This window comes from Balaenoptera ricei, chromosome 10, assembly GCF_028023285.1.
Source record: "Balaenoptera ricei isolate mBalRic1 chromosome 10, mBalRic1.hap2, whole genome shotgun sequence".
Lineage (NCBI taxonomy): Eukaryota > Metazoa > Chordata > Mammalia > Artiodactyla > Balaenopteridae > Balaenoptera > Balaenoptera ricei.
Genome location: NC_082648.1, coordinates 47874405 through 47899051, shown reverse-complemented (window position 1 = coordinate 47899051; position 24647 = coordinate 47874405). Strand labels below are relative to the sequence as shown.

At 37.7% G+C, this 24647-nt stretch overlaps 1 protein-coding gene across 1 annotated transcript in view; it reads left to right on the top strand.

Annotated features, from left to right (window-relative positions):
* R3HDM2 (R3H domain containing 2) overlaps positions 1 to 24647 on the top strand; it is a 148871-nt gene that overhangs the window by 14022 nt on the left and 110202 nt on the right. The gene's annotated exons all lie outside the window — the stretch shown is intronic.

The window sequence follows — 24647 nt, the reverse complement described above, 5'->3', positions numbered from 1 at the left end:
TTGTGAATAGGTGACTCTCAGTTTCTGTTTTGGGTGACTGGGTGGTGTTACTAACAGAGATAAGAAAGGGGGCAGGTTTTAGGAGCGCTTAAAGTAAATATTAACCGACCTAAAGGGAGAAATAGACAGCAATACAATAATAGGGGACCTTAATTCCCCACTTTCATCAATGGATAAATCATGCAGACAGAAAATCAGTAAGGAAACATTGGCCTTAAATGACAAGTTAGACCAGATAGACTTAACACACATGTATATAACATTCCATCCAAAAGTAACAGAATACACATTCTTCTCAAGTGCACATGGAATATTCTCCAAGATAGAGTATATGTCAGGCATGAAACAAGTCTTAATACATTTAAGAAGATCGAATCATGTCAAGAATCTTTTCTGACCACAGTGGTGTGAAACTAGAAATCAATGATAAGAGGAAAACTGGAAAATTCATAAACATGTAGAGCTTAAACATATGCTACTGAATAATCAACAGGTCAAAGAAGAAATAAAAAGAGAAAATAAAAAATACCCAGAGACGAATGAAAATGGAAATACAATATACTAAATACAAAACCTATGGGATGCAGCGAAAGTAATTCTAAAAGGGAAGTTCATAGTGACAAATGCCTACATTAAGAAATGAGAAAGATTTCAAATAACCTAACTTTACACCTCCAGGAACTAGAAAAAGAAGAACAAGCTAAACCTAATGTAAGTAGAAGGAAGAAAATAAATATCAGAGTAGAAATAAATAAAATAGAGAAACAATAGAAAAGAACAGTGGAACTAGGAGCTAGTTTTTATTTTTTTTAAAAAAGATAAAATAGACAAACCTGTAGCTAGACTCACCAAGGAAAAAAGAGGACTCAAATAAAATCAGAAATGAAAGAGGAGATGTTAACACCTGGTACCTCAAGAGACTACTGTGAACAATTATATGCCAACAACTTGGACAGCCTAGAAGAAATGGATAAATTCCTAGAAACATACAACCTACCAGGACTAAGTCATGAAGAAATAGAAAATCTGAGGAATCCCATTAGAAGCATACCTCATTTTACTGAGCTTGGCTTTATTGCGCTTCACAGATGCTGTGATTTTTACAAATTGAAGGTTTGTGGCAACCCTGCATTGATCAAGTCTATCAGCCCTATTTTTCTAACAGCATTTGCTTACTTTGTGTCTCCGTGTCACGTTTTGGTAATTCTTGTAATTTTTCAAATTTCTTCATTACTTTTTGTTACAGTGATCTGTGATCAGTGATCTTCCATGTTACTATTATGTTGTTTTGGCATTTTTTTAGCAATAAAATATTTTAAAATTAAGGTATGTACATTGTTTTTTTCAGACATAATGCTATTTCACACTTAATAGACTACAATATAGTCTAAACATAACTTTCATATGCACTGGGAAGCCAAAAAATTTGTGACTTGCTTTGTTTCGATATTTGCTTTATTACAGTGGTCTGGAACTGATCCTGCAATATCTCCAAGGTATGCCTGTACTAGTAAAGAGATTGAATCAGTAATCAAAAACCTTCCAACAGACAAAAGTCCAGGGCCAGGTGGCTTCACTGGTGAATTCTACCAAACATTTAAAGAAGAACTAATACCAATCCTTCTCAAACTCCAGATTCATTTTATGAGGCTAGCATAACCTTGATACAAAAACCAGACAAGGACACACTACAAGTAAAGAAAATTACAGGCCAGTATCCCTGATGAATATACATGCAAAAATCCTCAACAAAATATTAGCAAACTGAATTCAACAATACATTAAACGGATCATACACCATAATCAAGTGGGATTTATTTCAGGGATGCAAGGGTGGTTCAACATCTGCAGGTCAATCAGTGTGATACACCCCATTAACAAAATGAGGGATAAAAATCATATGGTCATCTCAATGGTGCAGAAAAAGCATTACAAACAAACTCAACGAAAGTGGGTATAGAAGGAATGTACCTCAACACCATAAAAGCCATATGTTACAAGCCCTCATCTAACATTAAACTCAACTGAAGCTGAAAGCTTTTCCTTGCCACTTTTATTCAACATAATTTTGGTAGTCCTAGTCACTGCAGTTGGGCAAAAAAAGAAATGAGGCATTCAGATCAGAAAGGAAGAAGATTTGCAGATGACATGACATGATATTATATATAGAAGATCCTAAACACTACACCAAAAACTGTTAGAACTAATGAATGAATTCAGTAAAGTTGCAGGATATAAAATCAATATACAGAAATCAGTTGTGTTTTTATACATTAATCACTATCAAAAAGAGAAATTTAAAAAATAATTCCACTTGCGATTGTAGCATAAAGAATAAAATACCTAGGAATAAGTTTAACCAAGGAGGTGAAAGACATGTACACTGAAAACTATAAGACATCAGTGAAAGGAATTGAAGAAGACACAAATAAGTGGAAAGATACTCTCTGCTCATGGATTGGAAGAATTAATATTGTTAAAATGTCCATACCACCCAAAGCAATCTACAGATTCAATGCAATCACTATCAAAATTCCAGTCGCATTTTTCACAGGGAACAAACAATCCTAAAATTTGTGTGGAACCACAAAAGACACCAAATAGCCAAAGAAATCTTGAGAAAGAAGAACAAAACTGAAGGTATGATACTTCCTGATTTCAAACTATATTACAAAGCCATAGTAATCAGAACAGTATGGTATTGGCATAGAAACAGATACATAGATTAATGGAACAGAATAGAGAGCCCAGAAATAAACCCATGCACACATGGTCAATTAATTTATGACAGAGGAGCCAAGAACAAACAATAGGCAAAGGATAATCTCTTCAATGAATGGTGTTGGGAAAACTGGACTACTATATTACACCAGACACAAAAAATGGCTCAAAATGGATTAAAAGCTTGAACATAAGACCTAAAACCATAAAACTTGTAGAAAGAAACATAGGGAGTAAGCTCCTTGACATCAGTCTTGGGGATTCTTTGGATTTGACACCAAAAGCAAAGACAGCGAAAGCACAAATGAATAAGTGGGACTATATCAAACTAAAAATCTCTGCACAGCAAGGGAAACCATCAACAAAATGAAAAAGCCTACTATATGGGAGAAAATGTTTACTAATCATATATTCAAAAGAGGTGCAAACTATTATATATAAAAAAAGCTACAAGGATATATGGTACAACACGGAATATAGCCAATATTTTATAATAGCTAAATGGAGTATAACCTTGAAAAATTATGAATCACTATATTGTACATCTGTAACTTACATAATATTGTACATAAACTGTACTTCCAAAAAATCATTTATTTGAAAAAGGGTTGATACCTGAAATGTATAAAGAACTCATGCAACTCAATAGGAAAAAAACCAATCTGATTAAAAAATGGATAGAGGAACTGAATAGACATTTTTCCAAAAAAGATATACAGATGGCTAACAGGTACATGGAAATGTGCTCATCATCACTAATCATCAGGACAATGCAAATCAAAACTTCAATGAGATGTTAGCTTACACCTGTTAGAATGGCTATTATCAAAAAGATAAGCGATAGTGTTGGTGACAATGTGGAGAAAAGGGAACCCTAGTGCACTGTTGGTGAGAATGTAAATTGGGATAGCCACAATGGAAAGCAGTATGGAGGTTCCTCAAGAAATTAAAAAATAGAACTACCATGTGACCCAGCAGTCCTACTTCTGGATATATATTTGAAGAAAATGAAATCATTATCTTGAAGAGATACCTGTACCCTGATGTCATTGCAGCATTGTTCCCAGTAGCTAAGACATGGAAACAACCTAGGTGTCCAGCAACGAATTAATGGATAAAGAAAATATGGCTGTATACAGACACACACACACACACACACACACACACACACGCATACAGGAAAAAGAAGGAACTCCTGCTATTTGTGACAGTATAGATAGATTAGATAGATGCACCTTAAGGGCATTATGCTAAGTGAAATAAGTCAGAGAAGAACAAATACTGTATGAGCTCACTTAATGTGGAATCTCACAGCTACAGAGAACAGATTGGTGGTGGCCAAAGGCAGGGAGTGGGGGATGGCTGAAATGGGTGAAGGTGGACAAAAGGGTACAAATTTCCAGTTACATATATATGTTTATACACACACACATATATATAAATAAGTCTTGGGGATGAAATGTACAGCATGGAGACTATAGTAAATACTGTATTGTATATTTGAAAGTTCTAGCAGAGAAGATCTTAGACATTCTTATTACAAGGAAAAAATTGTGAATATGTCTGGTGATGGATGTTAATTAGACTTGTGATTATTTCACAGTATATACATGCATTGAATCATGTTGTATACCTGTAGCTAAGATATGTCAATTATATCACTAAAAAAGGGGGATGCAGGTTTCGGCTTAGAGGAGTGTTGGTAAAGTTCACTTTTGGAAAATGTATAGCAGCTAGTTGTCTAAATGAATCTGGAGCTCTACAGAGAAGCAGGGGTATTTAGGTTTTTGGAGTACTCTGTACATGAAGGGTGTTCAGTCCATGATAGGAAATGGGATCATGCAGGGCAAACTTACAGAGTGATAAGAGAGCTGACATGAAGCCCCAGGAAATTCCAGAATGTAAGAGGCACTTCTGGCCTGAGGGCATTGGATTTTAATGTAAAGATTGACATTTTTGGGACCAAGGCAGCCTGTGTCTGTTCGTGACAGGTGACCCTGTATTATTTTGAGGAAGGAGCAAATGTAAGCTGTGAAAAGCTACTGCTTTGACAGGTACTTTAGAGTATGTTAGCTCTGTCATTTGTGCTAATGGTGGATTTATTTTTATTGGTCCTTAGATGGAATGCATTTTAATTCTTTATTTGAATTTGGATATATTTGGCAATTCACAAAATTTTAATAAAGTTATTATAGCTTATAAGCTAGTTGCCAAGTCAGAGAAAGGCTAAGAATTGGTCCAGTCTCCCCATGTACTTACAGGGCAGTTAAGTGAACAAAGAATGTGATATCACAGAAGTATAATAATAGGACATATTAGATCATTTAATCCTCAGAAGATAGTCCCTATGGAGTAGTACTGTATTATCCCTATTTACAGTTGAGGTTTAGGGAGTGACTTAATCTGTTCAGACTGCTATAACAAAATACTGGGTGGCTCATCAACAAAAATTTATTTCTCACAGTTCTGGAAGCTGAATAGTCCAAGATCAGCTATGGTCAGATTCTGCTGAGGGCCCTTGTCCTGGTTAATAGCCAGCATCTTACTGTGTCCTCACATGGTGAAAGGAGCTAGGAATCTCTCTGGAACCTTTTTTATAAGGCAGTAAGCTCATGACTTAACCACCCCAAAGGCCTCACCTCTTAATATCATGTTTGGGGGTTAGGATTCAACATATAAATTTTGAGAGGACACATTCAGACCATTGCAGAGAGGATAGGTTAGGTTATTTGTCCATCATCATGCAGCCAGAACATAACCCAGTTTCATGCTGAAGTCTGCACTTGTAATCATCACCTGGAATTGCTTTTAGGACACAGCAAAATTTATACTGGATAGCCAAGAGCTTGGGTTAATGTTGCTGCTTGTTATTTTTCACCCCCATGTTTTTATGTAGAAGAATTCCAAACCTATAGAAAAGTTGAAAGAGTGATACAATGAGCATCAATATGACTTTTACCTAATATTTATTGAATATTTTGTCACATTTATGCTCTTACACTCTTTCTTTACCCCTTCCCTCCCTCTCTCTCATTCTCTCTCACTTTCCACCTCTCTCTCTCACTTTCCCCCTCTCTCCCTCACTTTCCACCTCTCTCCCTTCCCTCCCTATACATATATACATTATTTTTTATTGTGTATTAGGAATTTGTATTAGGAAATTACACACATCAGGAATCTTCACCCAGAATTTGTTAAGTATATATCACCTAAGAACAAGGTATTTTCCTATATTAGTATAATACTGTTATCAAACTCATTATCACATTTAAATATTTTACAGTGATATATAATTATTTATAGTCTATAATCAAATTTCCTCCATCATCTCAATAATTGAGATATTGCTTTATAGCTGTCCTTCCAATCCTGGACTTATTCAAGTATCATGAATTACATTTAATTTTCATATTGTTTTAGCCTTTTAATTCAGAGCAGTTCTTTCTATTTTTGTTTTTCGTGTCATTGATATTTTTGAAGAGTTCAGGCCAGTTGTGTTGAAGAATATTTCACAATTTGGATTTGTCATGATTAGGTTCAGATTAAATATTTTTGGCAAGAATACTATTTAGGTATTGTGTGCTTATTGTGATATAAGTTTGGTCACTTAGATAAGTTGATATAGGCTACATTTCTTCTTTGTAAAGGTGCCTTTTTCCCTTTGTAATTAAGAAACAATCTGTGGGATGATACTGTTAAGATGGAATGACTCTTCTTTTCCTCTGCATTTTGCCCAGTGGTGGTAACATTCGTTGATGATCCTTGTCTGAATTAGTTATTACATTGGTGGTTGCAAAATGTTGAGTCTGTCATTCCTTCTACATTTACTAGTTGGCGTTATTCTACAAAGAAGAACTTTATTTCTCCCGTTTTTTGTTTTTGAGGATCACTATAGATTTGGTATTTTAAAAATTTCAATATGTTACAATCCTTTATCAATATAAAAAATATGTCATATATGTGTAAAGACTTTTTCACATTGGATATACATCAGAAGCTGTTTGTGGTATAGCATCAAACATTATTCAATTCTCTAGTGTCAAAATTTTAGCCTTTTTTGCGGGGGGGTTGGCTGTAATGTGCAATGATGTGTTTTCTTTTTCTTGATGCTTAACATGACTAACAGTTGTAAAAATAATACTGAGGAGCACTGCTTGGCATTGTTTATAGTCGGGTTTTTGGATACTGATCATATATCATGAACCTGGTTTGTTAATGCTTAATTTCAGAGCTTTGGAGTTTGTGTGTATGTGTATTTTTGTTCTTTTCCATTTTTTTTTTTCAATAAGGAAAAGCACTTAAAAAAATACTGACAATACTTAGTATTATACATGCAACAATTGTCGTCACTTTGGTCAGTGGGAGCCCCTTCAAACTAACTCCTATGTCTTTTTTTTTTTTTTTAATATATTTATTTATTTAATTAATTTTGGCTGTATTGGGTCTTTGTTGCTGCACGCAGGGCTACTTTTCGTTGTGGTGCACGGGCTTCTCATTGCAGTGGCTGCTTCCCTTGTTGCGGGCTTAAGTAGTTGTAGCGCGAGGGCTCTAGAGTGCAGGCTCAGTAGTTGTGGTGCACGGGCTTAGCTGCTCCGTGGCATGTGGGATCTTCCCGCACCAGGGCTAGAACCCGTGTCCCCTGCACCGGCAGGCAGACTCTCAACCACTGCACCACCAGGGAAGTCCCCCTATGTCTTTTTGACTTGTCCCAGTCAAGTTTTGAGGACTTCCTTACATCCTGGCACAACAAGGTATTTTGGGCTCGCTTTGTACTTTACAAACCTGGAATCAGTCACTTCTGCAAGGAACCCTGATACCTTTAGTGGGGAATGGTTCCTTTAAAGGGGAACTGCTTCTCATTCTTAATTATCTATTCTTTGCTATCTTTATGGGATCAGTTATTTCCAGGACAAAAAATAAGAGTGGATTCCAGATCTAAGACCCTTCTATGTCTTCTCAGAATTATTTGATAATAAAGTGTCTAAATTGAATTACTTCTCAGAATGAAGTGAGTTATATATAGGCAGTGCTGATGACTTGCCATAGGAGATGGGATGTTGTGCAGAAAATTGGCATTGTATTGTTTTTTCTTCTCCTAACTTAGTGGTGACATGTGAAGGTGAAAATAAGTATTCGTATCCTTCTTACTCTTATGTAATCCAGGCTTTTTCTTTCTGTGGTATAGTCACTTGAGTTGTTTCCCTCTTTGTTATTTTCAGCTCTCTGAATTAAAATCTCCTTAGATAGGGAAAGTTCTAATCCAGGTCTTTTATACTTTGTGCTTTGAACCTGCATCTTGTATTCATCTGCACATATGTTTTACACATTGATCTGTGAACGCAGTCTAGGAAACTGACATGAAATTAGGGTGTTTATTGTATTGAACATTTATGCTGGAGTATGGTTTTATGGCTCCTTATGAGGCCTGATGTTTTAGAAAATCCAAACTAGATTTAGCCTTAGAATTGGGATCTGGTACACCCTGGTCACTTATGGTCCAACAGCTTGAGAATGTCCTGCTCTGGGACTCTACATGAAATGAGACATGTCATTCCTTTCTACAAAAACTTTTTTTCCCCCTTGTTTTTTTTTTTTTTTATTGAAGTATTGATTTACAATGTTGTGCTGATTTGTGCTGTATGGCAAAGTGTACAAAAACATTTTGCATTGAAGGTGAAACTTCTTAAACCTATCTATGTGTTCCTTTGAAGTAGAAACATAAATAAGCTGTAGGGAAAGTGATTTGCTATTAACGTGTTTTTTTTGTTGTTGTTGGCTGCACCGCACGGCATGCGGGATCTTAGTTCCCCGACCAGGGATCAAACCCAGGCCCCCTGCGTTGGAAGCACGGAGTCTTAACCACTGGACTGCCAGGGAAGTCCCATGTTTTGTTGAAATATTTAAAACTCTATCCCTGTGTAAGAAATATAGAATATATTTTCAGAGGGGTGATGTTGGTCACTTACAGAAGTTATAGGTAATATTTTAATTAACACAATTACTAACCTATCAGTTGATTACATGGCTTATATATTTGTTCTTTTATGTGGATGACTGCTCTAAGACTACTTTAAAAATTAGCTTCCTGGCAACATAGAGGTGCAGATATTAAAATGAATTGCATGCCTTCCAACTATTTCTATTACTTGGCTAAATTTAGAACCATGTAGAGCTCCTGCAGAATTGAAATCTCTGGGGATTTGAATAGTCAGGACAGACAATATTTGGCTTTTTGGAGTAAGGAAGAAGAAAAGTAGCTTCAAATTAATTTTTGCACTGTCACTCAGACTGCTTAATTAAGACACAGAGTCCAGTGAAAAGTCAAAACTGTTCGGAGAATTTTATTTGACTGTTGCTGAAAACTTGTTAGAGCCTAGACTGGGTGGTGAAAGGGATAATTTTTTTCCCCTCCTAGGTGAATTGCTGGAGGCTATCTACTCTGCTTTCTCCAGTGTCTCTTCAAATTATGCTTGATAAGTACAGTTATTATACTTCGCCTGGATGGATGAGGCAATACATCTGAGTTAGAGATCAGGTGAGCATTACAGTTGGGTACTTGTGGGTGAATTTCATGACACCAGAATTGTTTTGCATATGTGTAGATTCAGACTAGTGTAGGATATTTTGAGGAGAAACTTAGTTATTCAGTGTACACTTAACTACATGAAATAAGAAAAATCTGTTGACGGAGTTGGGTAGGACCTCAACATAAGAAATAACAGATAAATGGAATGGTACTTTGAGTAACTAATTTAAATATAAGTTAAAATAGACACAGACTTTACACAGAGTGAATATGAAATGTTTACTACCAGACTTGCCAATTTGAAGTGTAAGACTTTGCTGCTGCTATAGTAAGAAATTTTGAGGACACTGGAAAAAATGCCCCCCAAATTATTATAAACCAAGAAAATTCCATAAGAGTGGAATGTAAGTTTTTTTTTTCTGACCCTGGATTTATATAAATGGTGAAATGTAAAAAAAACTGAAAGACAAATCTACGTGTTGCTCTCATTGAATTAATCCCATGGGTTTTTCCTCTTTCCTTCCCCTTAGGGCTTCCGTAGAGAGCTGTAGAACACAATTTCCTGTGTTGCTTGGGGAAGTGAGCTGCCCTCAAAGGACTTACTGTTTAGTAAGACAAAATGTTATGAAGGAGGTAGTGAGATGGTTTTTATTTTCTTTTTTGTTTATCTCTATTTATAAATAACATGGATTTCTTTTAGGATTAGAGGGAAAAAATCAATTATTTTAAAACATATTTGGGGCTTCCCTGGTGACCCAGTGGTTAAGAATTCACCTGCCAATGCAGGGGACATGGGTTCGATCCCTGGTGCAGGAAGATCCCACATGCCACGGAGCAACTAAGCCTGTGTGCCACAACTACTTAGCCTGAGCTCTAGAGCCTGCGAGCCACAACTACTGAGCCTGTGTGCCACAACTACTGAAGCCCATGTGCCTAGTGCCTGTGAACAAGAGAAGCCACCGCAATGAGAAGCCCATGCACCACAATGAAGAGTAGCCCCTGCTCGCCACAATTAGAGAAAGCCCGCGCGCCTCAATTAGAGAAAGCCTGCGCGCAGCAATGAAGACCCAATGCAGTAAAAAATAAATAAATTTATTTATTAAAAAAAATTTTTTTTTAAAGGATAAAGGGGCTATAAATCAACTCTTAAAACTTGTAAGTACTCCAGTAGACTTGTTCTCCAGTGCTACTGGTTGCCAGTTAGGTAGTGAGTTCTTTTTTTCCTGAGCTTTGTGACTATTTCTTTGGGTAAGCTCTCTTTTTACATTACAGCTGAAGCTTTTATTAAATAACTTCAGTGTATTTAATCAATCACTTAGATAATAAAATTTCTATTTAAACCTAGTAATGTATAATTTTGTTTCTGCGAAAGAGTATAAATACTCAAGTTCCCATTTGAACTCTGGGAGGAAAAGCTTGTGCTTATTAGCTTGCCCTAACTTGCTGAAGACTTAGCATTTTGATGTTATAAAAGGAACCCCTGTTAAATTTGAATAAGATAATATTATATGCTTTTACTATGGTTAAAACTTAAATTTTAGCACAAAGTAGCCCTTGGGGTGACAAGGAAGAATATTGCATTTTTCCGTAGGTCCCAGGGTTTTTCAGAGACGCCTTGAGTGTCAGATTAGGTACTTGGGACTATTAGAAGGCTTAGCACCATTCTAGGGTTGTGGGATCAAAAATTTTTTGTGTGCATTAAAAGACCTTGCTGGCTAGTGGTGGAGATAAAACTTGAACAAAACAACAGTAGATATAATGGATTAGATTCTGTATTATAGATGGAATGCTGTAGAATTTAGTTACATTTAATTGTGCAGCACAAACAGATGTAAAAGAAAAGAAGAGAGGAATCAATATAGAAAGGTAGGGATGAGGTAGGAATTGAACTGGGCTCCCCTTTCCTGATTATCTTGAAGGAAATCTGCTGTATTATTTCACCCCTAAATATTTCAGTATATACCCTAAATAATGACTTTAAAAAAACATAATATCAATACCATTTATTTTTAAATTTTTATTTATTTATTTATTTATTTTGGCTGTGTTGGGTCTTCGTTGCTCCGCGCGGGCTTTCTGGAGTTATGGTGAGCGGGGACTACTCTTCATTGCGGTGAGCGGGCTTCTCATTGCGGTGGCTTCTCTTGTTGCGGAGCACAGGCTCTAGGTGCGTGGGCTTCAGTAGTTGCAGCACGTGGGCTTCAGTAGTTGCAGCGCGTGGGCTCAGTGGTTGTGACTCGCGGGCTCTAGAGTGCAGGCTGAGTAGTTGTGGCGCACAGGCTTAGTTGCTCCGCAGCATGTGGGATCTTCCCAGACCAGGGCTCAAACCTGTGTCCCCTGCATTGGCAGGTGGATTCTTAACCACTGTGCCACCAGGGAAGTCCCTCAATACCATTTACAGTTCTAAAACAATTAACAGTAATTCCTTAATATTAAATATCTGGTGTTCATATTTCCCTGATTGTATCATATTTCTTAAACAGCCTGTTTGTTTAAAATAGGATCCAAATAAAATCTGTACCTTGTAGTTGGTCGATATATCTTTAAAAATCATTTAATCTGAAAAATTTCCCCTCCTTTTTTTCTTCCCCCGGTGTATTTGTTGAAGAATCTGGGTTATCTGTCCAGTAGTTTCCCACAAGTGGATTTGGTGATTGATATCATAGTGGTGTCATTTAACATATTTCTCTGTACTTTGTATTTCCTTCAAATGGGCAGTTATATCTAGAGACTTGATCAGATTCAGATTCAGTGTTTTTGGCTTGAATACTTTATAGTGTAGTTCCATTAGGAGGAAGTGTGTGATGTCTGTTAGTCTAATTTTCATGATGTCAGCAGTCATTGATGATCATTGTCTACATCCTTTATTGAATTTCATTAGTGATTACAGAATGGTGATATTGAAGTTGTATTATTTTAAAATTTATTTTAGGTGGAATACTTTTATAAAGAGATACTTCCCTCATCACTTAGTTGGTTACTTTCAGGTATATCTTGTACAGGAAAGGTGAGACAAATGCTTTGAGTCTTTATTTTAATTAACAGTCATTGCCATTTTCAAAATAATGAATTTGTTCACTAACATCCTGCAAAGGTGACTGATTAGTTTTTTTTTTTTTTTTTTTTTTTTTTTTTTTTTTAATATTTCATTTATTTATTTATTTATGGCTGTATTGGGTCTTCGTTTCTGTGCGAGGGCTTTCTCCAGTTGCGGCAAGTGGGGGCCATTCTTCATCGCGGTGCGCGGGCCTCTCACTATCGCGGCCTCTCTTGTTGCGGAGCACAGGCTCCAGACGCGCAGGCTCAGCAATTGTGGCTCACGGGCCCAGTCGCTCCGCGGCATGTGGGATCCTCCCAGACCAGGGCGCGAACCCGTGTCCCCTGCATTGGCAGGCAGACTCTCAACCACTGCGTCACCAGGGAAGCCCTGATTAGTTTTTTTTAAATTGTCATTATGAACTCACCAATTTAAATATATTTATGGGTTTCAGTCAATTTCTTTTTTTATTCTTATTGATATCTCACTGATTAACTGATAATGGCAAATGGGAACCTCTTCAAGTTGGCTCCAATGTCCTTTTTTTAAAAAAGTAAATAATTAATTAATATATTTATTTATTGGCCATGCTGCGTGGCTTGTGGGATCTTAGTTCCCCAACCAGGGATTGAACCCGGGCTCTTGGCAGTGAGAGCATGGAGTCCTAACCATTGGACCACCAGGGAATTCCCTGCAGTGTCCTCTTAGTATGATCCTCCTAGTCTTTGATTGTTTCTTTGTTTTCTGGCCTGACCTGATACTCTGAGATCCTCTTTTACATTTCCATTCCTGGGCATCTAACAGCCATTGCCCCTTTATTGGGAAATGATGTTTAGAGGCCACAGTCTGGGTGCAAGAGGTACTCATTGCTTAGTGGGTTGTTCATTGTTTCTTGCTGTTTTTAGTGAACAAGGTTAGGAAAATGGTATCTTTTTTTTGAAAGAAAGTGTATCACAAGTTCATATCAACATGTCTAATTCAAAGTCAGGACTGTAGATTTTTAAGTTCCGTATCTTCAATCTTACAGATTTGCATTTTTCAAATTGCGAAAGTAATATGTAATCATTGTAAGAAATTTAAATAATTCAAAAGTATACAAGGTAAAAGGTGAAGATACTGACCCTACCCTAGAATCACTAGTTAACCACTTAACACAGTTAATTTAAAGGCTTCATAGTGGGTATCTTTCTTTCTTTTTTTTTTTTGGCTGCGTCGGGTCTTTTGTTGCGTCACGTGGGATCTTCTTCGTTGCAGTATGCGGGATCTTTCTTTGCAACATGTGGGCTCTTCATTGTGGCACACAAACTTCTCTCTAGTTGCGGTGCCTGGGCTCTGTAGTTGTGGCACGTGGGCTCCAGAGCATGTGGGCTCTGTAGTTTGTGGCACGTGGGCTCTCTAGTTGAGGTGTGCAGGCTTAGTAGTTGTGGCACACAGGCTTAGTTGCCCCACAGCATGTGGAATCTCAGTTCCCCAACCAGGGATCAAACCCGCGTGCCCTGCATTAGAAGGCGGATTCTTAACCAGTGGACCACTGGGGAAATCCTTTTTTTTTTTTTTAGTTGTCATATAGTTGATTTACAGTATTTTATTAGTTTCATGTGTACAGCATAGTGATTCAGTATTTTTACAGATTATACTCAATTAAAAGTTATTACAACATAATGGCTATAATTCCCTGTGTTATACAATATATCCTTGTTGCTTATCTATTTTATATATAGTAATTTGTATCTCTTAATTCCATACCCTTAATTTGCTCCTCTCCCCTTTGGTAAACACTAGTTTGTTTTCTGTATCTGTGAGTCTGTTTCTGTTTTGCATTACGTTTATTTGTATTATTTTTAATTTTTATTTATTTTTATTTTTTATTTTTAATTGGAGTATAGTTGATTTACAATATTGTGTTAGTTTCTGGCGTACAGCAAAGTGATTCAGTTATATATGAATATATATTCTTTTTCATACTCTTTTCCATTATGGTTTATTACAGGATATTAAATATAGTTACCTATGCTATACAATAGGACCTCATTGTTTATCCATTCTATATATAATAGTTTGCATCTCCTAGTCCCAAACTTCCAATCCAACCCTCCCCCACCCCCCCATTTGTATTATTTTTTAGAGTCCACATATAAGTGTTATCATACAGTATTTGTCTTTCTCTCTTTGACTTATTTCACTAACATAATATTCTCTAGGTCCATCCATGTTGCTGCAGATAGCAGGATTTCATTCTTTTTTATGGCTGAGTAATATTCCATTGTGTGTATGGTGATATGATCCAGCAGTCCCACTCCTAGGAATATACCCTGCCAAAACTATAATTCAGAAAGATACATGCACTCCTATGTTCATAGCAACACTATTCACAGTAGCCAAAACATGGAAACAACCTAAATGTCCATTGACAGGTGAATGGATAAAGAAGATGTGGTACATGTATATAATGAAATACTACACAACCATAAAAAAGAACAAAATAATGCCATTTGCAGTTACATGGATGCAGCTAGAGATTATCATCCTAAGTGAAGTAAGTCAGAAAGGGAAAGACAAATAAATACCATATGATATCACTTATATGTGGAATCTAAAATATGGCACAAATGAACCTATCTACAAAACAGAAATAGACTCATAGACATAGAGAACAGACTTGTGGTTGCCAAGGGCCAGGGGGAGGGATGGATTGGGAGTTTGGGATTAGCAGATGCAAACTGTTATATATAGGATGGATAAACAGCAAGGTCCTACTGTATAGCACAGGGAACTATATTTAATATCTTGCAATAAACCATAATGGAAAAGAATATGAAAAAGAATGTATTGTAAAAAATAATTATAATAATAAAGGTAAATAATAAAAAACCAGAATGTATTGTATGTATATAACTGAATCACTTTGCTGTACAGCAGAAATTAACAAAACAATGTAAATCAACTATACTTGAATAAAATAAATTAAAAAAAAATTTAAAAATTGGGGGGCTTCCCTGGTGGCACAGTGGTTGAGAATCTGCCTGCCAATGCAGGGGACACGGGTTCGAGCCCTGGTCTGGGAAGATCCCATGTGCCGCGGAGCAGCTGGGCCTGTGAGCCACAATTACTGAGCCTGTGCGTCTGGAGCCTGTGCTCCGCAACAAGAGAGGCCGCGATAGTGAGAGGCTCGCGCACCGCGATGAAGAGTGGCCCCCGCTTGCCACAACTAGAGAAAGCCCTCGCACAGAAACGAAGACCCAACACAGTCATAAATAAATAAATAAACAAATACTTTAAAAAAAAAAAAAAGAAATGGGAGATGGAGCAGAGAGCACTTGCCTCCTTAAAAAAAAAAAAAAAATTGGGGATTGACGTTTTTTTGTTTTTTTGTTTTTTTTTTTTTTTTTTTAGAATTGACGTTTTTTGAGGCTAGAAAAAGAAAGATGAGAAGTTATTCTTTATGTGAAATGAAGATTCTTACATATTTTTAGATTTACTTTTTGGATTGGTATCACATTTACATGGTACAAAATTCTAAGTATAGAAAAAAGTAGAGAAGTTTTCTTGTTCCTACAATGAAAACCAGTCAGTTCCTCTTTCCAGGGGCAACTAGTATTACCAGTTTTTGTGCATCCTGTGTGCTTATAAGCATAAAATATACACATACATGTAAATATGTATGTATCTTCTTTTCTTCCTTTTTACAAAAATGGTTCTGTGTCTTACTCTTTTCTTACTTACACATACATCAAGTTATATGTGTTGTTGTAAGTTGAATTTCCTTATTCTTGTTTATGTCTGTACAGTATTATATGGGCTATGTATGTATTTATCATTCTTCTATTAAAGGGCATTTTGATTTTTTCTCAGTTACAAATAGTGCAGCATGAATAACCTTGTACATATGTCATTTTGCATATTTGTAATATCAGTAAGATAATTTTCTAAAGGTGTATACTTTGGAATTTTTATAGACATTATAAAAATGCCTTCCAAAGATATATGAAGTTTACATTTCCACCAGCAGTTGTTTCAAGATTTGAGAGAGAGGTTTTAGTCGTGGTGGATATATACAAAATAACAGCTTTGAAATGTTTTCGTACATGTATATTTGGCAGCATGTGCCCTCAGCTTAGCCTTGTTCATTCAACAGTTAACTGAGTGCCTATGAACCAGTGTAGTCTTTTGTGCTCCACTGTAAGCAACTGTAGCAGATTAACTTTACCTAAGCTCTCAGGGAAGACTTTCTGGAGGAGCAGAGCCTTGAAGGACAAATGGGGCAGGGGAAATTCTAGATTAGTAGTTCTCAAATTTTGGGTGTCTGACCTTTTAACTCTTCAAAAAGTTATTACAGACTCTAAAGAACTTTTATTTATGTGGGGTTATATTTGCCAGTATTTACTGTGTTAGAAATTAAAACTAAGAAAATATTTAAATATTTATTAAAAATAATAAACTCCTTACATATTAGTATATGTAACACACTAATTTTTTATACAATTTTTAAAGGTTACACTCCATTTACAGTTACTACAAAATATTGGCTGTATTCTCTGTATTGTACAGTATGTCCTTGTAGCCTATCTTACACCCAATAGTTTCTACCTCCTGCTCTTCCACCCCTATATTGCTTGCTCTTGCCCACCCCCATCCCCCCGACTGGTAACCACTGGTTTGTTCTCTATATCTGTGAGTCTGCTTCTTTTTTATGTGCACTAGTTTGTTGTATTTTTTAGATTCCACATATAAGTGATTTAATATAGTATTTGCCTTTCTTTCTTTGACTTATTTCACTTAGCATAATGCCCTCCAAGTCCATCCACTTTGCTGCAAATGGCAAAATTTTGTTCTTTTTTATGTCTGAGTAGTATTCCATTGTGTGTGTGTGTGTGTGTGTTTACATTCACACAGACACACTTTATCCATTCATCATTTGATGGACACTTAGGTTGCTCCCATATCTTGGCAGTTGTAAATAATGCTGCTATGAACATTGAGGTGCATGTATCTTTTCGAATTAGTGTTTTTGTTTTTTCCGGATGTGTACCCAGGAGTGGAATAGCTGAGTCATATGGTAGTTCTTTTTTCAGTTTTTTGAGGAACCTCCATACTGTTTTTCCACAGTGGCTACACCAGTTTACATTCCCAGCAACAATATACAAGGGTTCCCTTTTCTCCACGTCCTTGCCAACATTTGTTATTTGTGTTCTTTTTGATGATAGCCATTTTGACAGGTGTGAGGTGATATCTCATTGTGGTTTTGATTTTCATTTCTCTGATGACTAGCGCTGTTGAGCATCTTTTCATGTGCCTGTTGGCCATTTGCATTTCCTCTTTGGAAAATTGCCTATTCAGTTCTTCTGCCCAATTTTTTATAATGTACTTTTTACTGAAAAAACTAATTTTTTAATAGTTCTGTTATTTCTTTTTTTTTTTTTTTAAAGGATAGCTGCATTCTTTTTTTTTTTTTTTTAAGTTATTTATTTATTTATTTATGGCTGTGTTGGGTCTTCGTTTCTGTGCAAGGGCTTTCTCCAGTTGCGGCGAGTGGGGACCACTCTTCATTGCGGTGCGCGGGCCTCTCACCGTCGCGGCCTCTCCTGTTGCGGAGCACAGGCTCCACGCGCAGGCTCAGTAATTGTGGCTCACGGGCCCAGTTGCTCCGTGGCATGTGGGATCTTCCCGGACCAGGGCTCGAACCCATGTCCCCTGCATTGGCAGGCAGACTCCCAACCACTGCGCCACCAGGGAAGCCCCCTGTTATTTCTTATTTATTTATGGCTGTGTCAGTCTTAGTTGTGGTACGTGGGATCTTTGTTGAGGCATGTGGAATCTTTCATTGCAGCACGTGGGCTTCTCTCTAGTTGTGGCGTGCAACTCTTCTCTTCTAGTTGTGGCGCACAGGCTCCAGGGCACACGGGCTCTGTAGTTGTGGCACGTGGGTTCCAGAGCACGTGGGCACTAATAGTTTGTGGCACACAGACTCTCTAGTTGAGACTTGCGAGCTCAGTAGTTGTGGCGCACAGGCTTAGTTGCCCTGTGGCATGTGGGATCCTAGTTCCCCAACCAGGGATTGAACCCACATCCCCTGCATTGGAAGGTGGACTCTTTTTTTTTTTTTAATTTATTTATTTTTTTATTTTTGGCTGTGTAGGTCTTCGTTTCTGTGCGAGGGCTTTCTCTAGTTGCGGCAGGTGGGGGCCACTCTTCATCGCGGTGCGCGGGCTTCTCACTATCGCGGTCTCTCTTGTTGCGGAGCACAGGCTCCAGACGCGCAGGCTCAGTAGTTGTGGCTCACGGGCCCAGTCACTCCGTGGCATGTGGGATCTTCCCAGACCAGGGCTCGAACCCGTGTCCCCTGCATTGGCAGGCAGATTCTCAACCACTGCGCCACCAGGGAAGCCCGAAAGGTGGACTCTTTACCACTGGACCACCAGGGAAGTCCTGAAAAAACTAATTTGTAAAAAAATTTATTGAAGTATAGTTGATACAATGTTGTGTTAATTTCTGCTGTACAGCAAAGTGACTCAGTTATATACGCACACACATATATACTTTTTCATATTCTTTTCTATTATGGTTTATTATAGGATATTGAATATAGTTCCCTGTACTGTACTCTAGGACCCTGTTGTTTATCCATTCTATATATAATAGTTTGCATCTGTTAATCCCAGACTCACAGTCCATCTCTCCCCCACCCCCCGACCTTGGCAACAACAAGTCTGTTCTCTATGAGTCTATTTCTGTTTTGTAGATAAGTTCATTGTGTCATATTTTAGATTCCACATACCATTGATATCTTATGGTATTTGTACTTCACTTAGTACGATAATCTCTAGGTCCATCTACGTTGCTGCAAAGGGCATTTTTTCATTCTTTTTTTATGGCTGAGTAGTATTCCATGTGTGTGTGTGTGTGTGTGTGTGTGTGTGTGTGTGTATATGCCACATCTTCTTTATCCATTCATCTGTCAGTGGACATTTAAGTTGTTTCCATGTCTTGACTATTGTAAATGATGCTGCTATGAATATTTTTGGATTATAGTTTTTTCCAGATATATGCCCAGGCATGGAATTGCTAGATCATAATGCAACTCTGTTTTTAGTTTTATGAGGAACCTCCGTACTGTTTTCTGTAGTGGCTGTACCAATTTACATTCCCACCAACAGGATAGAAGGATTTCCTTTTCTCCACACCCTCTCCAGCATTTTTTTAAATTTTAATTTTAATTATTTATTTATTCATTCATTCATTCATTCATTCCTTTAGTTATTTATTTATTTATGGCTGTGCTGGGTCTTTGTTGCCACGCGTGCAGGCTTTCTCTAGTTGCAGTGAGCGGGGGCTACTCTTTGTTGCAGTGCGTGGGCTTCTCATTGTGGTGGTTTCTTTTGTTGCGGAGCATGGGCTCTAGGCATGTGGGCTTCAGTAGTTGTGGTGTGTGGGCTTGGTAGTTGTGACGTGCGGCAGCGTTTGTTACTTGTAGACTTTAAAAAATTATTTATTTATTTTATTTTTGGCTGCGTCGGGTCTTAGTTGCAGTACACGAGATCTTCGTTGTGGCATGCGGAACCCTCCACTGCAGTGCGTGGCCTCCTCATTTCAGTGTGTGGGCTTCTCTCTAGTTGTGGCCCGTGTGCTCAGTAGTTGTGGCACACGGGCTTAGTTGCCCCGCAGCATGTGGGATCTTAGTTACCTGACCAGGGATCAAAATTGCATCCCCTGCATTGGGAGGCAGATTCTTAACCACTGGACCACCAGGGAAGTCCCGTTATTTGTAGACTTTTTTTTTTTTTTTTAAGTCTTTTAATTAATTAATTAATTAATTAATTTTTATTTTTGGCTGCATTGGGTCTTCATTCCTGCACGTGGGTTTTCCCTGGTTGTGGCGAGCCAGGGCTATTCTTCATTGCGGTATGCACACTTCTCATTGCAGTGGCTTCTCTTGTTGCGGAGCACAAGCTCTAGGCCCGCGGGCTTCAGTAGTTGTGGCACGCGGGCTCAGTAGCTGTGGCTTGCGGGCTCTAGAGCTCAGGCTCAGTAGTTGTGGTGCACGGGCTTAGTTGCTCCGCGGCATGTGGGATCTTCCTGGACCAGGGATCGAACCCGTGTCCCCTGCATTGGCAGGGTGATTCTTAGTCACTGAACCACCAGGGAAGTCCCTATAGACTGTTTAATGATGGCCATTCTGACTGGTGTGAGGTGGTACCTCATTGTCGTGAAAAAACTAATTTTTAAAACAGAAAAGATTTAGTGAGAAGAAGGAGGAACATTGTTTTATATTTTTACAAGTCTCTGATGTCTAGCTTATTGGAAGATAGCTGTATTCTTGTATCTCCATCTGCATTCAGTCTGTTGCAGTATGTCATTTTGGTTGAAATATATGAAGAAAATCCAGCCTTGGAGATATGTAGCTGAAAAAGACAGAAGTATTTTAATATCTTCTTTAGGTAATTGTGGGTATTCTTTGATATTATACCCAAACTCAACAAGTGGTAGTTTCTTAAAGGTTAGTTGCAATGTAGGTTAGTTGTATGGTTTCATTAATATGAAACCATATTAATGAACTTTTGTACTTGGTGACATTAAAATTCGTTTGTTTAGTACGTTGAATGCGTCTTTTACCCATGTATGATTTTGAAACATCATGATTTAATTAATTGGAAAATATTGGTTCATTTGGTTATTCAGATCTTCCAAGTGTTTGATACAGTTAATTATACAGTTTTTAAAAATCACATTGATTAATACCACTACCGTTTTATCAGGAAAGTCTTAAAGTATTGAGAAGCCATCAAGCTCATAGGGGATACATGTTTTCAAAATTCTGACTTTAGCTAAAGTTTGAATTTTATCATTTGCAACAAATACTTTCATTTGTTTTCTTTGAAGTCATAGGCTCACTTTGTTCATTTTCGTGAAAATATTGTACATACCCAAGTCTGAATAACCATAGTTTGCCTGTCAGTTGTTTACTTAAGAAATAATAGTAACACAACATTGTAAACAACCATACTCCAATAAAAATTAATTTAAAAAAAGAAATAATAGTATTCCATGAAAAAAGCAGCTAGTTCAGCTTGTAGCTCAGTTGCTTTTCCTTGAGACAATTATTGTATGATTATTGTAAAGCGGGAGAAGTGCTTTATACTTACTTCCCATTTTGACACTTAGAATATTAAAAAGACGCACTCAAAGTTGGAAATTTAATAATATTATTAAATTTTACTGGTTTATCGAGGATATTCACAAGTAAAATTTATCTTTTCCTTTTTAAACTCCAAATGTGGAGTGGTGGAGAAGATGATATTACTAGTACAGTTTGATGCCCCAGCCTTGATTTATGCTAAGGCACTAGCAGTTATACCTATATTGCTTTTATCACCGTTGTGAAAAAGGCAAATAACATCTTGTTATTATGAAAATACTTTCACCTCATAGACCTCCTGAGACCACATTTTGAGAACTGCTGTTTTAGATAGAGGATGCATTACGTAATTGAGCCTTGAACAACATGGAGGTTTTTCAGTAGTAAATACTACAGTGTTATATGATCTGTGGTTGGTCAAATCTGTGGAATCCCAGATACAGGGGGAACTGCGGATACTGAGGGCTGATTATAAGTTATACTCGGATTTTCAACTGTGGGGAGGGTTGGCGTTCTTAACCTCCTCATTGTTCAAGGGTCAACTCTATACCCAGAGATACTGAGATGAGGTGCTTTCTAGGTCAACTATAAGTAATTCGTTATGGAACTCAGGATATATATATAGAGAGAGAGAGAGAAAAAGGTAGTCAGGGACTAGATTATAAACGAACTTAAGTACCCTGATAGGGAGTGCAGAATTTATAGGCACTGGGGAGTCTTTGAAGGATTTTAAGGAGGAGGAGGGGTGTGTATGTATGGTATAGGTGTGGGAGAGTGATGCCATCACATTTGTATTTTTCAAAGATCACCCTTTTCACAGTGTGTTTTGTGATAAGTCCAGTGGAAAATGATGAGGTTCTAAACTAAGGCACTGACTTGGACATGGAGCCACAGAGGGCCAGGCTGTACAAACCGGTGCAGGGGTTAGAGCATGTCCTTCCTAAAGTAGAGGTAAGCCTAGCAGCATCTGTTTGGCTGGATGGGCAGGAGCACAATTAGCTGCTTCCATCACCATATCAGTTATAAGCTGTCCCCTCAAATACTCTTGTATAGACAGTTTTCTCTGGAAACACTGAATATGCTCTAGAATTTCTTTTGCAAAAATGACTTCAAAGATAATCACTGGGGACTTCCCTGGTGGCGCAGTGGTTAAGAATCTGCCTGCCAGTGCAGGGGACACGGGTTCAAGCCCTGGTCTGGGAAGATCCCACATGCCACGGAGCAGCTAAGCCCGTGCGCCACAACTACTGAGCCTGTGCTCTAGAGCCCATGAGCCACAACTACTGAGCCCATGCGCCACAACTACTGAAGCCCACGTGCCTAGAGCCCATGCTCCACAACAAGAGAAGCCACCTCAGTGAGAAGCCCGTGCACCGCAGAGTAGCCCGTGCTCGCCGCAACTAGACAAAGCCCGTGCACAGCAATAAAGACCCAACGCAGCCAAAAATAATAATAATAATAATAATAAATAAATTTAAAAAAAAGATAATCACTGTTCTAGCTTCTATTACCATACATTAGTTTTATCTGTTTTTGAATTTCATATTAATAGAATATAGTGATATGCTTTGTGTCTTTTTTTGCTCAGCATTGTCTTTGAGACAATGAGGGGAAATGAGCTCAACTTCTTTTTTTTTCTTTTTTTTTTTTTAATATTTATTTATTTATTTGGCTGCCCCGGGTCTTACTAGCGGCACACGGGATCTTCGTTGCCACTTGCGGGACCGTCTTTGCGGCATGTGGGATCTTTTAGTTGCGGCATGTGGGACCTAGTTCCCTGACCAGGGATCAAACCTGGGTCCCCTGCATTGGGAGCATGGAGTCTTAGCCACTGGACCACCAGGGAAGTCCCAGCTCCACTTCTTGATGGGAATTGCTGCAAATAATCTGTGGCCATGTTTAATCTACAACACTGGGCATTACGCTTCCTTGTTCCTTTCTTCTTTCTCTCTCCTTGTTTCTCTCTTTCTCCCTCCTTCCCTCCCCTCCCTCCTTTCCTTCCTTTTATTTATTTATTTTTATTTTTATTTTTTATTTCTCAATTGTATATATTTGGTTTTTTCTACAGAGGAAGAGGACAATAAAGTATTATGAACTGTTATTTGTATAAGTTTGTAAATTTTTTTAAGAAAGGACTTCAGAAAACAAGGCAGAGAATACGTAGAACAATGACTACTTCCAAATAATTCAAATAGAATCAAGCTTTGATTATAGGCTCGGTCAAATCAGTGCTAAACAGCTTCTGTAAGAAAAGTATTCAATGGAGTTATCTACTTTGCTTTTCACTAACTTGTCAAATAAACTGTTTTTAATCTTTATTTTTAACTATAAAAGTAAGACACAGTGCACAAACTCAAATAATCCCCAGGTGTATAATGTAAAAAGGAGACGTCCACTGCACCATAACTACCAAAATTCCCATCCCCTAAGATAATTGCTGCTAAAAATTTAGAGAATCTCTCCTGACATTTTTTGAGCACATTTAGAAATCAAAAGCCTTTTCAGGTTCAAATGATGGCTTTGAATTTTCGTTAGGTATGAACAGTGTGGGAATTCACATTACTGCAGCAAATATCAGGTGTGAATTTACTGGGAATTGTTTTGAGATGTTACTTGGGGATCATAATAGCCAAAAAACATTGGAAAATGAAAAAGGGTTTTTTTGAGGGAGTATGATTAGAAGAAAAATCATGGAATGATGCTGAAAGATCTAAAGGACCATGGAAATTAAAAGGTAGAACACTTTACAGAACAAAATTTGAGATATGGAAAGATCATTTTTTAAAATATTTAAGACTTTGTAACAAAATCCAAACTGTTCCCATGATTTCATCCTTTGACGTCATGTCTATTTCTCAGGCTTTTCTCAAGCTCTAAAGCACTGGCTAAGTGAATACTTACAGCAGAGGTCACACATGGATGGCTTGGACTTTGTGTCTTGCCGTGTTTGCAGATTTTTTATTTACGCTGTAGTTGCCAACTAACATAACCCTTATGTCTGTGGACTGAACGTAATTCATGTACATGTGTATTATATATACATACACTTATGGTTCCTAAATACAAAAGTGTATGAATTTCTTTCCTTGAAAATCAGAAAACTGGCAATGCCTTGCCAAATTCCCACGTGGCAACAATCCAGACAGGACCCCGCAGGAGTTCTCCCCGTCGCCCTAATCCTCGCCAGTCTGGTCTTAGACCGATCCCTGCCTGACCCTGCAGACCCCTGC